At 40.3% G+C, this 14,744-nt stretch overlaps 1 long non-coding RNA gene across 1 annotated transcript in view; it reads right to left on the bottom strand.

Annotated features, from left to right (window-relative positions):
* The window catches only part of LOC107641986, an 8,758-nt gene extending 2,520 nt beyond the window's left edge, over positions 1–6,238 (bottom strand). The window contains exons 1-2 of the long non-coding RNA XR_001620562.2: positions 6,208–6,238; positions 1,841–1,844 (exon numbers count right to left, since the gene is read on the bottom strand). This is a non-coding gene — a long non-coding RNA (uncharacterized LOC107641986). The remainder of the gene's footprint in view (positions 1–1,840; positions 1,845–6,207) is intronic.

Below are 14,744 nucleotides of genomic sequence, written 5' to 3'. Positions count from 1 at the left end.
ATTCTATATTCTATAATTGGACATATATATTAAAGCAAAGTAAAGAACATCAGAATAAAAAGAAGTGAAACACACAGGAATGAAATTATGGTTTGAATGCAACCATACAATTAAGATCAAGAGTCACAGGCTGTGTGTTCTCTAACTCAAGCATCATATATCATTCATATATGTTATGCAGATTTAGTTAAAAATTCCCATTATTCTCATAAAAAATTATTTAGGGTGGCCTTTAAAGTTTTAATGTTCCTCCTTGATGAAATGTTGTCAACTTAACTATATGATGTAATGCTATATATACAAGGTTTATGGATTTAAATCTGTTATGTTCAATTTCCTAGCTTACTTCCTTTTTATATTTTTCAATTTAAACTATGCTATCTTATGCTAAAAAGGGTAAACTATACTAATTAATCCACTAATAAGTCAGAATTGCAAACTAAACTAAATAACTAAAAATATGAACTAAAAATACAAAATGTGAAAATAGAGTAAAAATACATAAAAGCAGCAATGTATAAGTACTCAGAAAATAACAGTAAAAAGAAAAATACAGAAAAATATCTAAAATAAAAGAAAAAAAGAGATGTAGTGGTTCACCAAAATAAAACGCCAGAGATGGCGACCTCCCCACACTTAAAATGAAGCATCGTCCCTGATGCTCAGTCAAGCCGGGTGTGAAGGGGTGTCATCGCTGGTAGGGATGGTAGCAGGAGGCTCTGTGGTGGTGGTGAGCTGAGGGTCTGGCTGCTGTAGAGGCGGTGCTGACTGGATCGGGATCTCTGGATCTGCAGCCTCGATCTGATGCGTAACCTCCTGATGTGGTGCAGCCTGCTCTGTGTCTGCCTGCTGATGGGTCTCCTCCTGGAAGTGAGTCTCCTCCTCGTGCTCATCCTCCTCCTCCTCTGATGGCTCTGATGGTGTGTCGGGCTCGGAGGGGATGTCACAACCCTGTCGGATCATCAGCTTCAGATGCGAATAGCGTCGCTGGCTGCGACGCTCCAATCTCTCATACCGGCGCCGGTTACGGTGCTCCATCTGATCAAGCTGTCGGAATAGGCGGTGCACGAGGTGGTATACGGGCTCAGAGGCAGGTGGAGGTGCAGTGGTGGCAGCAGGGGCAGTAGGGGCAGTAGGGGCAGCCGTGGATGAAGAGGGTCCAGCAGACGGTGGGGCTGTCTCATCAGTAGCAGTGAAGGGTGGTGGTCTGTGGCCCAAAGCTAGGAAGTTCCTGCTGTGAGGAATGATCTTCCTGCAGTCCGCCGCTGGTGGTCTCTCATCGGCATCCTCCCATGGCACGTCAGCTCGACAGCTTAGCTGTGTAACCAGATACGGAAAAGGGAGGGTGCCTCGGACGTGGACCCTGGCCATATAATGCCAGATAAAGCGTGGCAGATAAAGGTCCTTACCCTCCATCACACACCATAGGAGGGTGATCATAGCAGCTGGGATCTCCGTCTCGTGAGTACTCGGCATCACATAGTTGTTCAAGATCTGGTGCCATAACCGAGCTTCATCATTTAAGTACACCCACTTGATCCCTCTAGGCATGGTGGTGTCCTGACCCATCTCCCAAGGAACAGTCGGGTCGAGAGCTATCCGTGCCTTTACAGCATCCCAATCAAACTGCATGAGGCGCATGTCCTCCTCAGCCTTTGTATAACCATCAGGCTGATCGAACTTGGCTGGGAGCTGAAGAATGTCCTCTATGGCCTCCTCAGTGACCAGAATTTGCTTTCCTCTTAGGTTCACTGCATCGAGGGTTGTGATGTAGTAGTTGCAGTAGAATTCCTGGACCCAAGATGCATTGACCTCTGTCAGTGCTCTCTCCAGAAAGAACCAGCCTCTTTGCTTGATTTGCTCAGTGGTGTACTGCTGGAGTTCTTCTGGGATCCTTAGAGTTCTCTCCAGGTATAGATTCCTGGAGTTTGCAAATGCCGGATACTTCAGCTCACAGTACCGGTTTGCAAATTTTATTGAATCATTTGTAGGGAGCAGCTGGTCAGCTTTTTCCTGCTGTGTAAAGTTCTTCTCCCGCCATGAGGAATCATGCATGAGGGCAATGATAGACTGGGAAGAATCTCCTCTCTTGCGCTTGCCAGTAGCCTTGCCTTTTCCTTTCCTCTGTGAGGCAGACATCCTGAAAAATGGAAAACCAGGATATAGATAAAAATAGGGAAGCAAATAGGCAATTAAACAAAGAAAACTCAAAGCGGCAAAGGAGAATTGGAAATAGGTAAATGAGTTAAGTAATGGTGTATTAAGGATTGTATAGTAGTTTAAAAGTTTGAAAGGAAGAATTTACAATCCAAAATGTATCAGAATCCAAGTTATATAGAGAAGTTTTCAGAGTGCCATGGTTAGAAAGTTAGAGGAAAGTGAAAAATCAGAAAAGATATTTTAAAAGGTTAGTATGGTTAGAATTTAAAAGAGGAGTTAGTAAATTAAAATTAGTGAAGCAGTAAAATGTGGGTTAAAGTAAGTGGCATAAAGAAAATATTCCATGTAACAAGGATTCACAGGTAGGAACTATAGTGACTCATAACCAAGCAAGAAAAACAAGTAGATCTGATTCACATAGATATAAAAGAAAGCAAAATTGGGAATCAAAACATCACAAATGCAGTTTATAAACCAGGAAATCAAAGAGGATAAGAAAGTCTGCCATAGTATTCATGAAACGGTTTGGTTAAAGCAGAGGACAACAGAGTTCAGAATGCCAAACCAAAACATGAATGAAAACAATTCACAAAAAATTTGGGCAGCATTCTGGCTAAAATTGGATTGTCCCGGAAAATAAACAGCAAACAAGGCAGTTCATATAAATTAAAAAGTCAAGCTGCAGGTACATATATATAATATAAATATGGAAATTCAATGTAAAGAGCAACAATATACAAGAAATACAGCATATGAACAAGATTACAGCAACAGCAGATTTGCAAATATGATAAAACAGAAGCAAGAACAGTGCAAATAAACAGACCTAGATTCACTAACCACAGCCTAGGCTACCTAACAACCTAAAATCTAATACAACATGCATATCTAACTATCCTAACATAAACAAAAACGGAAAAATAAGAATAAACTACGAACGGAGAAAAGGGATTGCGTATTGCGGAACCTGGAAGGCGAAAGAAGGAGGTTGGGGTACAGAGGTGGCTGGGGTGGTGGTGGTGACGTCCGGCATGGCGGGTGGCGGCGGTGGGCACGGCGGCTGCGGCTGTTAGGGGGTAGGGGCTTTGGGAAGGTTAATGGGTGAAATAGGGGAGGGGATTGGATAGGGGAGAGGGGGTGGCGCGGCTGGGATGGCCGGCGGTGGTGGGTGGTTGTGGTGAAAATGGGAGTGACGCGATTGCGTGGGGCGCGCGATTGGATGAAAGGGGTGGAAGAGGGGATGACGCGATCGCGTGGGTCGCGCGATCGCGTTGCTGGAAATTGTGCTAAACGCATGACTCCAGCACCGTTTCAGCGCAACTCTCTGTCTCCTTCTAAGGTGATGTGCAATCCATGCGACCGCGGTCGCGTGGGATTGGTATTGTGAAAGTGACGCGATCACATGGGGCATGCGATCGCGTGGGCCAATTTGTGCAAAACGCACAAGGGCCGCACGATTCCAGCCTAACTCTCTGGATGTTGGATGTTTACGCCGATCTCCAGGTCAGGCGGCCGCGTGGATGACGCGGTCGCGTGGATAGTGTTTTCGCAATATGACGCGATCGCGTGGGGCATACGGTCGCGTCGTGCATCTCCTTTTTTTTTAACTGAATGCAGGATGCAATGCTTAATGTGAATGCTAAGCATGATTCCAGGTTCAATAAAATAAAACTCAAAAACAAACAAAATGAAATAAAATTAAAAATTTAAAAAGGAACGATCATACCATGGTGGGTTGTCTCCCACTTAGCACTTTTAGTTAAAGTCCTTAAGTTAGACATTGGAAGGGCTTCCTGTTATGGTGGCTTGTGTTTAAATTCATCCAGAAATCTCCACCAGTGCTTGGAATGCCAATAGCCTCCGGGTTCCCATACTAGGCATGTAAAGCTTCTGAGCAGCTTCAGACAAATTTTCAGGCTACCGGGGTGACGAATGTCAGAATAGATTCCGGATCCCAAGCTTTGCTATTAAATCCGCTTCCGTCTTGATCTATATGTTTCCATCCGGGTGGTTTAAAAAGTAGAATCTCACCATGGTGACCAAACGTTCTCCGTGATCCATGCAATTGAGCATGATACCAATCCGTGTACTTCGAGGTGAAGCGTGGAACCTTATTGAAACTTGTGCACCAACTCTGAGTACGAGCCATTTCCCTCTTACTCTTAAAGCCGCAAAGAGTTCTAAGCTGGCCATCTGTTTCAAGCAAACCATATTCAAGTGAATAAGTAAAGTTATAGGTTAAGGATTGTACCCACTTGAAGCTTGTATTAGGTGGTAATGGCCTTGGGGTAGGTGTTTCTGGTGGTTCTGTAAGTTCTACTCCCTTGTGCTCCTCTGTGAATTCCTCCACTTCCTTGCAAGGTTCTACAATTGTATCTGTGTCATGGTCAAAGTCTTCTATGTCTTCCTCATCACTTGAGTCATAGATTGGAGGTTGAGAGAAATCTACCTCTGCATCGTCTTCAACATAAAAACAGAAATAAATAAACAAGTAAAAGAAAAATATTTACAATAACCAATAATAAGGCACACGTTAGCAGTTCCCTGGCAACGGCGCCATTTTGACGTCGGGATTTTTGCCAGTAAAGAAGTTCATAAAAACAGTCGCGTTGTAGATATAGTCTCTAAACCGACAGAAATCCCTTCGTACAAACGTTTTGGGTGTCACAAGTAACAAACCGCTTTAAAAATTGTTAACCGAGTATTCAAACCTCGGGTCGTCTTCTCAAGGAACTGCAAGGAAGTATGTTCTTATTATTGGCTATAGGGGTTGTAATCGGGGTTTAGAAGGTGAGAAGCAAGTGATTTGAATAACAAGTACAGTAAATGGCAATTAAAATAAATAAATACTGTAAAGCAAACTTCTGGCAAGGTAAGAGAAATTGGAAGTCCAACTTAGTTATCTCTCTCAACAATAATGAAAGTTGTATCTAAATTCCACTTAGTTAACCTTTGCTAAAACAAAGAAAAGTCAAGGGACTAATTAGTTTGACCTTCGAATCCTATTTATTTCCTAAGAAAAAGTTGGGATTATTGAAGTTCAGTTCAATTAGCAAGATAACGATTATCAATTATGCTGAGTTTGACAACTGTTGAGTTACTGATTTCTTAACCAAGATCAAAAAGGGAAAAAGTAAATTGCTGGAATAGAATATCTTCAGATCGGAAACAATGATAACATAAATTAAAAAGAGCAATCATAAACTGAAAATACCTCAAATATCATTAATTCAAATAATAATCTGTAACATGGAATAATTCATAAATTCAATTAGAAAAGTAATTGATCAACTCAAGTGCTGGAATAAATAAATGAAAGTGAAAAGGGAAGCTTAAAACAAAGAAACATAAAACCTGGATCGAGAGTCACTCTTAAAAACCAAGAGAAGTCCTAAATCCTAATCCTAAGAGAGAGAGGAGAGAACCTCTCTCAAACTAAATCTAAATCATGGAAAGTAGTAAAAATGAGAGCTCTACTTGAATGGATGCATTTCCCCACTTTATAGCCTCTAGTCTGTGTGCTCTGCACCTGGATCTGGGCCAAAAGGGCTTCAGAAATGGCTGGGGGCATATTCTGTAAATTCTGATACGTGGCCTCTGTCACGCGTCCGCGTGGGTCACGCGGTCGCGTCATTCGGAGCATTTCCTTGCCACGCGGTCGCGTCAGTCATGCGGCCGCGTCACTGCTTCTTCGCTTCTGGCACGCGATCGCGTCGTCCATGCGATCGCGTGGATACTACCAGTTTCTGCAAAACTCCGTTTCGCACTTTCTTTCCATTTTTGTATGTTTCTTCTTCCATCCTTTAAGTCATTCTGCCTTTAGAAAATCTTAACCTACTCAACACACTAATCACGGCATCGAATGGAAATAAAGGTAATTAAAATAATTAATTTTAAAGCTTGGGAAATATGTTTTTCACATACATCACATGATAAGGAAGGGAAAGTAAAACCATGCAATTAATATGAATAAGTGGGTGAAGGATTGAATAAATCACTCAAACTAAGCACAAAATAACTCATGAAATATGGGTTTATCAGCGCAACTTGCTTTCTTTGATAACAAGCTCCACCCACGGCAGCTCCAGAAATCAAAAGAGCAGAGGTAAGAAACAGGAACCGTCGTTCCTGTAACAGCTCCAATCTATCTTCTCTGTCATTCTTCCTCTTCTCCTCTACCCTAAACGGCGTTGATAGTGGTGAGGGGAGCTTCAGCGACGATGACGAGGCACGGTGGCGACGCTACCTTCTCCCTCGATCGCGCACGTCTCTCTGTTCTTCGTGGTGCTTCCTTGATCCCTCTTCTCCCTTTCCTCAGTTTCTCGTTTTCCCTTTGTGTAACGACCCAATTTCTGGTACCTCTTGATCATACTAGAAACTGAGCGCTACCAACTTGTCTTCCTAATTATTATCTATTATTTATTATATGAGCCTGATTCGTTGTTAAAAGCGTAGTTATTTTGTGAGGTACTTTTTTAAAAAAATGTTTGGATTCATAAACAGAATCATTCATTACCAGTACAAAAATAATAATAAATACCACAGTTATAAACAATCACCTTATATACATCTCAACAGTTAATAACATTTAGTTATCCAACCTTCATTAAAGTAAAGATTTTTAGTTAGAACACCCCTAGATAAATCTAGATAATAACTATATACATATATATACATACAACATCCCAGGCCCTGATGATAAACCCATATTTTATGATATATATTGTGCTCAATTCAAGAGATTTATTCAATCCTTCACCCACTTATTCATGTAAATTTCATGGTTTTACTTTTCCTTCCTTATTATGTGATATATGTCAAATACATGTTTCCTATGCTTTGAAATTATTTATTTTTAATTACCCTTTATTACCATTTGATGCCGTGATTTGTGTGTTGAGTAGTTTCAGATCTTCTAAGGCAGAAATGACTTAAATGATGGAAAGGAAACATACAAAAATGGAAGGAAAGCACAAAATGGAGTTTTTGAAGAAACTGGCAGCGATGCGAACGCATGGACGACACGGCCGCATGCCTAGCGCAAAAAGACAGCAACGCAAACGCGTGACTGACGCGGACGCGCGCCATGAGCAGAACACAGATGACGCGGACGAATGACCTAAGCGAACGCGTGATAAGGAAAACTCCAGATAACGCGACCCCGTGACCCACGCGGACGCGTGACAGATCCCACGCACCAGAATTACAGAAAACGCCCCCAGCGATTTCTGAAGCCCTTTTTGGCCCAGATCCAAGTTCAGAAAGCACAGATTAGAGGTTATGAAGTGGGGGAATGCATCCATTCAGAGAGAGATCTCCAATTATTCACTTTTCATAGTTTAGATGTAATTTTTAGAGGGAGAGGTTCTGTCCTCTCTCTTAGGTTTTAGGATTAGGATTTATTATTATTTCAATTTAGTATTCTGACTCTTTATCAGGTTCAATATTCCTTTTACTTTATATTTCTCTTTTACTTCCAGATATTTTAATGCTTTCCTTTAATTACTTTTGTTGCCAAATTGGCTTATGAACCATTCATGTTTAGATTCGAATTTCTATTTAATATAATTTGAGGTATTTCAGAATTATGATTGCTTTCCTTTATATACATTAATAATTTGTATTTTCTTCCTCTTAGCTTTGGTTGATTAATTGGCAACTCTTGAGTTATCAAACTCAACGTGATTGATAATTGTTGTCTTTGCTAATTGAATTGAACTTCAATAAACTCCAGTCCTTTCTTCGGAATTGACTAGGACCTGAGGATCAAACTAATTAGTCACTTGACCTTCCTTTGCTTTAGTAAAGGCTAACTAAGTGAGATTAAAATTCAATTCTCATCACCATTGATAAGGATAATTAGGATAGGACTTCCAAATTTTCATACCTTGCCAAGAGTTTATTTTATAGTTATTTATTTATTTTATTTGTCATTTAAATTACTTGTTCCTTACTTTCAAAACCCCAATTTACAAAACTCATAACCAATAATAAGAACATACCTCCCTGCAGTTCCTTGAGAAGACGACCTGAGGTTTAAATACTTCGGTTATCAATTTATTTAGGGGTTTGTTACTTGTGACAACCAAAACGTTTGTAAGAAAGGACTTTTGTTGGTTTAGAAGCTATACTTGCAACGAGGATTTATCTGTAAATTTCTAGACCACGCAAAAGTTTCTCTCTTCAAAATGGCGCCTTTGCCGGGGAACTGCAAACGTGTGCCTTATTATTGGTTATTGTAAATATTTTTTTTCTTTTACTTGTTTATTTGTTTTTGTTTTCTCCTTTTATTTCCATTAGCTACTATGAATTCTCACCCCTCTCGCTTTGAGTTTGGTTCTAATATTGTTGAAGGAAACGGAAGTTATAACAGGAACATGCATCAAGGTCAGAACAATCAAAGATGGATGGAGCCACGAGGACTTGATCAACCCTTTAGGCAACAACATCCTCCACAGTATCACAAACGAGGACCACTTTACAATGCATACCAAGCTAATAGATATGGTGGACAACCTTGTAACTACCAACAAGCCCCACCCTGTGCTATAAACCATCCTCTCAACATAACTTTGAACCACCACACTCACAAGCTCCTTTTCACCATTCACCACCATACGATCCTTATTTACCCCAATTCCAATCTAATTACTCCCAAACACCACCACTTCCCTATGTACTATGTCCAAATCCATCACCTCGAGAATCACAGGTTCGCCTCAAGGAAACAGTAGATCAACTTCATACAACCCTTCATCAGTTGGAGCAAGCAATACATCAATTATCTTCCAGACATTTAGACCCTCAAGGAACTCCAATAGCTTTATGTGGAGAATCTAATGACGAACGTAGCATGAAGGAGACACTGGAAACCCCAGTGGGCAGTAATGAGCATAACTTTGTTCTGGAACAATTGGAGGAAGCTCAAATTATCCAAGAAGAAGAAGTACTGATTGAAGATTTAGGAGATGCTGAACCTCCATGGGAATCCAGAATTGTGAAAAATTCCGTCAAGGACGTTACAATTAATGCTAAGGAGGGTAGTGCACAACCCCCAAAGTAGGTATTTCATGAAGAACTAGACAGAATAACCCAAGACGCACGTTTCCTTGATGATGATAGTCTCAAGTCAAGTTCTCCTAGTAATGAACTTGCACCTGCAAGTGAATTCTCTGAGATTGAAGAACCTTATCTAAGTGAATACGAAGATGATGTCGAGGTAGATTTTTCTCAACCTCCAACTTATGACTTGAGTGATGCGGAAGATGTCGAAGACTTTGATCAAGACGTGGTTGCATTTGAAGAATTTTGCAAAGAAGTGGAGGAATTCACAGAAGACTACAAGGGAGTAGAACTTACAGAACCACTGGAAACACCTATCCCAAGGCCATTACCACCCAATACAAGCTTCAAGTGGGTACAATCCTTAACCTTTAACTTTACTTTTCCACTTGAATATGGTTTGCTTGAAACAGATGGCCAGCTTAGAGCTCTCTGCGGCTTTAAGAGTAAGAGGAAAATGGCTCATACTCAGAGCTGGTGCACAAGGTTCAATAAGGTTCCACGCTTCAACTCGAAGTGCACAGATTGGTATCATGTTCAATCGAATGGATCTCGGAAAACGTTTGGTCTTCTTGGTGAGAATCTAATTTCTAAACCGCCCGGATGGAAAAATATAGATCAAGATGAAGGCGGATTTAAAAGCAAAGTTTGGGATCCTGGAATCTATTCTGACATTCGCCACCCCGGGAGCCTGAGAACCTGTTTGAAGCTACTCAAAGGCTTCACATGCCTAGTTTGGGACCCCGGAGGCTGTTGGCATTCCATTGGTGGAGATTTCTGGATGAATTTAAGCATAAGCCACCATAAGAGAAAGCTCATCCAATGTCCAACTTAAGGACTTTAACTAAAAGTGCTAGGTGGGAGACAACCCACCATGGTATGATCATTCCTGTTTCCATTTTATTTCATTTTGTTTATTTTTATATTGTTTTATTTTCATTGAACCTGGATAGTATTCATAAGCATTTGCATTAGCATTACATACTGCGCATAATTGCATGAAAAAAAAAAGAGAGAGAAAGGAAGGGAAGGCGTGCTACGCGATCGCATCGCTAAAGCGTTCGCGTCAATTGTGAAAAACACCTCCCACGCGTCCGCGTCAATCACACGAACGCGTGATCTAGAAATCGACGTAAAATTGAACGCCCAGAAATCTGGGCTGGAATCATACGGCTGTCGTGCGTTTAGCACAAAACGGCCCACACGTTCGCGTCCATCACGCGAAAGGGTCACTTGCAAAACACCCATCCCACGCGAAAGCGTGAGCGACGCGTTCGCGTCGTATGGATTGCACAACACCCCAAAGGAGACAGAGAGTTGCGCTGAAACGACGCTGGAATTGTGCGTTTAGCACAATTTCCAGCGACGCGGTCGCATGCCTCACGCGACCGCGTCATGCATCCTTTTACCCATTCCATGCGATCGCGTCAACCCCCCGTCCACCCCAGCCACGCAAACAACCACCACCACCACCGCGCAACTCTGTTCCGCCACCGCGCCACCGTGCCCCTCCTAGCACCACCACAACCACACCCCCGCCATCTCTATGTTCCATAGCTTAGTTCATACGCCTACCAGGTTCCGCCGAACGCCACATTTCTTTCATTTATAATTATTTGCATATTTTTTCAGTTATGTTTAAATTTAGGATAGTTAAAGATGTATGTTGTAGTGGATTCTAGGTGGTTAGGTAGCTAGGATGTGGTTAGTGGATTTAGGCCTGTTTAATTACGCTGTTCTTGCTACTTGTTTTATCATTTTCGCAATTCTGCTGTTGCTGTGATGTTAGTACTGTTCATATGCTGTTCTTTCCTGTTTCATGCTGCTTTTTACACTGCTTTTTCATGATTAATATTCCATATATGTAATTGCAGCTTTACTTTAATTTATATGAACTATTTTGCTTGCTGTTTATTACCCGGGAACATCCAATTTTAGCCGAAATGCTGCCCAACTTTCTGTAAATTATTTTGATATTCATTCTTGTTTTAGTTTTGGCAATTTGAATTTGGCACTTCTCAGCTTTTACCAAACCAATTCATGAATGCACGAGCCAACATTCCTATTCATCTGTTTTTCCCGGTTAATAAATCACATTATTGATGATTAGATTTCACTTTTCGCTATTTCTATATCTATATGAATCATCAACAACTTGATTTTCCTGCTTGAATATGAGTTGTCTGTTCCTTAAAATTGTGAAATTCTTGTTACTTAGAAACCAATCATCATGCCACTTACTCTAATTTTTTTTCTAACTCACTGATTTTCGCTTTCTAACCTCTTTTTCAAGTTTAACCACTTTTAACTTTCTAACTTTCCCCTCTGCTTTTTGACTAACTCTTTCAATTTTTAACTCATGGCATGATTATTATTGCTCCTAATTAACAAGTATTCTCCTTATAATACATTTTGGATTGTAATCTCTTCTCAGCTTTTTAACTCTGAAACAATCCAAAATGCACAATTATTCAACTCATTTCATAATTCTACTACTCCTTTGCCACTTTGTGCTTATCTTGTTATCTGCCTACCTGTTTTCCTGCTTTTATTATATCTTAGATTTTTGTTTTTCAGGATGTCTGACCCTCAGCGTAAAGGAAAAGGCAAGGCAACAACTGGCAAATGGAAAAGAGGTGAATCCTCTATGTCTCTCTTGGAGCTTATGCATGATGACTCCTGGCGAGAAAAGCACTTTACCCCGCAGGAAAAGGCTGACCAGCTCCTCTCTGCCAATGATCCAATTAAGTTTGCAAACCGATACAGTGAGCTGAAGTATCCAGTGTTTGCTACCTCCAGAAATTTGTACCTGGAGAGGACTTTGAAAATTCCAGAAGAACTATGATGAGCGGATATTTTATACGCTTTTTGGGGTTAATTTCATATAGATTTCAGTATATTTTAGTTAGTTTTTAGTTTATTCTCATTAGTTTCTAGGCAAAATTCATATTTCTGGACTTTACTATGAGTTTGTGTGTTTTTCTGTGATTTCAGGTATTTTCTGGCTGAAATTGAGGGAGCTGAGCAAAAATCTGATTCAGGCTGAAAAAGGACTGTTGATGCTGTTGGATTCTGACCTCTCTGCACTCAAAATGGAATTTCTGGAGCGACAAGAGTTCAAATGGCGCGCTTCCAATTGCGTTGGAAAGTAGACATCCAGGGCTTTCCATCAATATATAATAGTCCATACTTTGCTCAAGGATAGATGACGTAAACTGGCGTTCAACGCCAGTTCCATGCTGCTGTCTGGCGTCCAGCGCCAGAAACAAGTTACAAAGTCGAGTTCAACGCCAGAAACAGGTTACAACCTGACGTTTAAACCTTGTCTGTGGTATTCCGAGTAGGATCCTGGGATTGAATGGCTGTGACGACCTTCAAACTCACGAGTGCTGGGCGTAGTGACAGCCACAAATGGATATTAATTCCTATTCCGGTACGATTGAGAACCTGCAGATGATTAGCCGTGCGGTGACAGCGCATTTGGACCCTTTTCACTGGAAGGATGGATGGTAGCCATTGACAACGGTGATCCACCTACACACAGCTTGCCATAGAAGGACGTGCGTGCGTGAATCAGAAAACAGAGGAAAGCAGAATTTCAGAAGACAAAGCATCTCCAAAACTCCAACATATTCTCCATTATTGCATACAAGTATAATTTGTGTTCTGCCTCTTTTCTCCTTGCAATCATATTTGATAAGTGAATTATTTTATTGTCTTCCTGACTAAGAGGTATAAGATAACCATAGATTGCTTCAAGCCAACAATCTCCGTGGGATCGACCCTTACTCACGTAAGGTATTACTTGGACGACCCAGTGCACTTGCTGGTTAGTTGTGCGAAATTACATTGTGAAGTAATTTTCGCATACCAAGTTTTTGGCGCCATTGCCGGGGATTGTTCGTGTTTGAACAACTGACGGTGTATTTTGTTTCTTAGATTAGGAAAATTTTTCTTTTTGGTTTAGAGTCTCTTATTATTGTTCTTGGTTAAAAAAATTACTTCTTCAAAACAAGTGTTACATTCAAAACTCATTTGGCTAGAGCGTTAGTCTGTGTTCTTGGTAATTGGGTTAGAATCTTTTATATTCTTTTCAAAATCTTCTTTTTCATAAATAATAATTTCTCTATTAAATTTTGTGCCAAACTTTAAGTTTGGTGTTTTCTTGTTGATTTCCCTTTGGTTTTCGAAAATTTTGGTATTGGTTTTCTAAAAATTTTAAGTTTGGTGTTCTTTCTTCATGTTCTTGTGTTCTTGTGAGTCTTCAAAGTGTTCTTGAGTTTTCCTTGTGTCTTGATCTTAAAATTTTTAAGTTTGGTGTTCCTTGGTATTTTCCCTCCAAAATTTTCAAAAACAAGGAGCATTGGATCTAAAAATTTTAAATCTTGTGCTATCTTATTGTTTTTCTCTCTCCTCTTTAAATTCAAAAATATCTTTTCTCTCTATTTTAAAGCAAATTTTCGAAATTTGCCTTTAAAATTCATATTTTTATTTCAAAATTTAAAACCTTTTTCAAAAATCATCATATCCTTTTCAAAACATCCTAACCACTTTCTCTCTCCTCATTTTTTCAAAAATTCAGTCCAGGAGGACTCTGGGGTCATATTCTAACCCCTCTACTGCTTCATATGGGAGTAGCATATGCATACCCTTCATTGGAGTCAGTAGCTTCGAGTTGAATCCTCAGCTCATTATCATGGTGCAGCAAAATTGCCAGTATTCCGGTCTTCCACAGGAAGAACCTACAGAGTTTCTGGCACAATTTTTACAAATTACTGACACAGTACATGATAAGGAAATAGATCAGGATATCTATAGACTATTACTGTTTCCATTTGTTGTAAAATATCAAGCTAAGAGGTGGTTAAATAACCAACCTAAGGCCAGCATAAGGACATGGAAACAGCTGACAAAAAAATTCCTGAATTAATACTTTCCCCCAAAATGGATGACACAGCTAAGGCTGGACATCCAAGGCTTTAAACAAGGAGACAATGAAATGCCTCTCTGAAATGTTTTCAGAGTGGGTTCAGTTAGACATCTTCTATTATGGGCTTGCAGAAGGAGCTCAGATGTCTATAGATTACTCAACTGGTGGATCTATCCACATGAGAAAGACAATTGAAGAGGCTCAAGAGCTCATTGATACAGTTGCCAAGAATCAGCATCTGTACCTAAGCAGTGACTCTTCCATGAAAGAAGAGGTTAAAACAGTAACTGCTGAACTCAGTCCTATAAAACAAGCTGCTGAATTCAATCAGCAATTGGACTTTCTAACAAAGCAGTTAGCCGAATTCAAGGATAAACTACAAGAGACAAGGATGGCTAATATAAATATGGAAGAACAATTGAAGCAAACAAAGCAGCAGCTGTCAAGACAAATAACAGAAGAATACCAAGCAGTTCAATTAAGAAGTGGGAAAGCACTAAATGCCCCACTTCAAGGCAGCAGGAAACCAAGAAATGAGCAAACCACCCAAAATCCATATGAGGACAGTAAGAGCCCAGGGAAAAATAATTCT

This window comes from Arachis ipaensis, chromosome B05 (assembly GCF_000816755.2).
Source record: "Arachis ipaensis cultivar K30076 chromosome B05, Araip1.1, whole genome shotgun sequence".
NCBI lineage: Eukaryota > Viridiplantae > Streptophyta > Magnoliopsida > Fabales > Fabaceae > Arachis > Arachis ipaensis.
The sequence above is the reverse complement of the archived record's forward strand: the minus strand, read 5'-3'. Positions and strand labels throughout refer to the sequence as shown.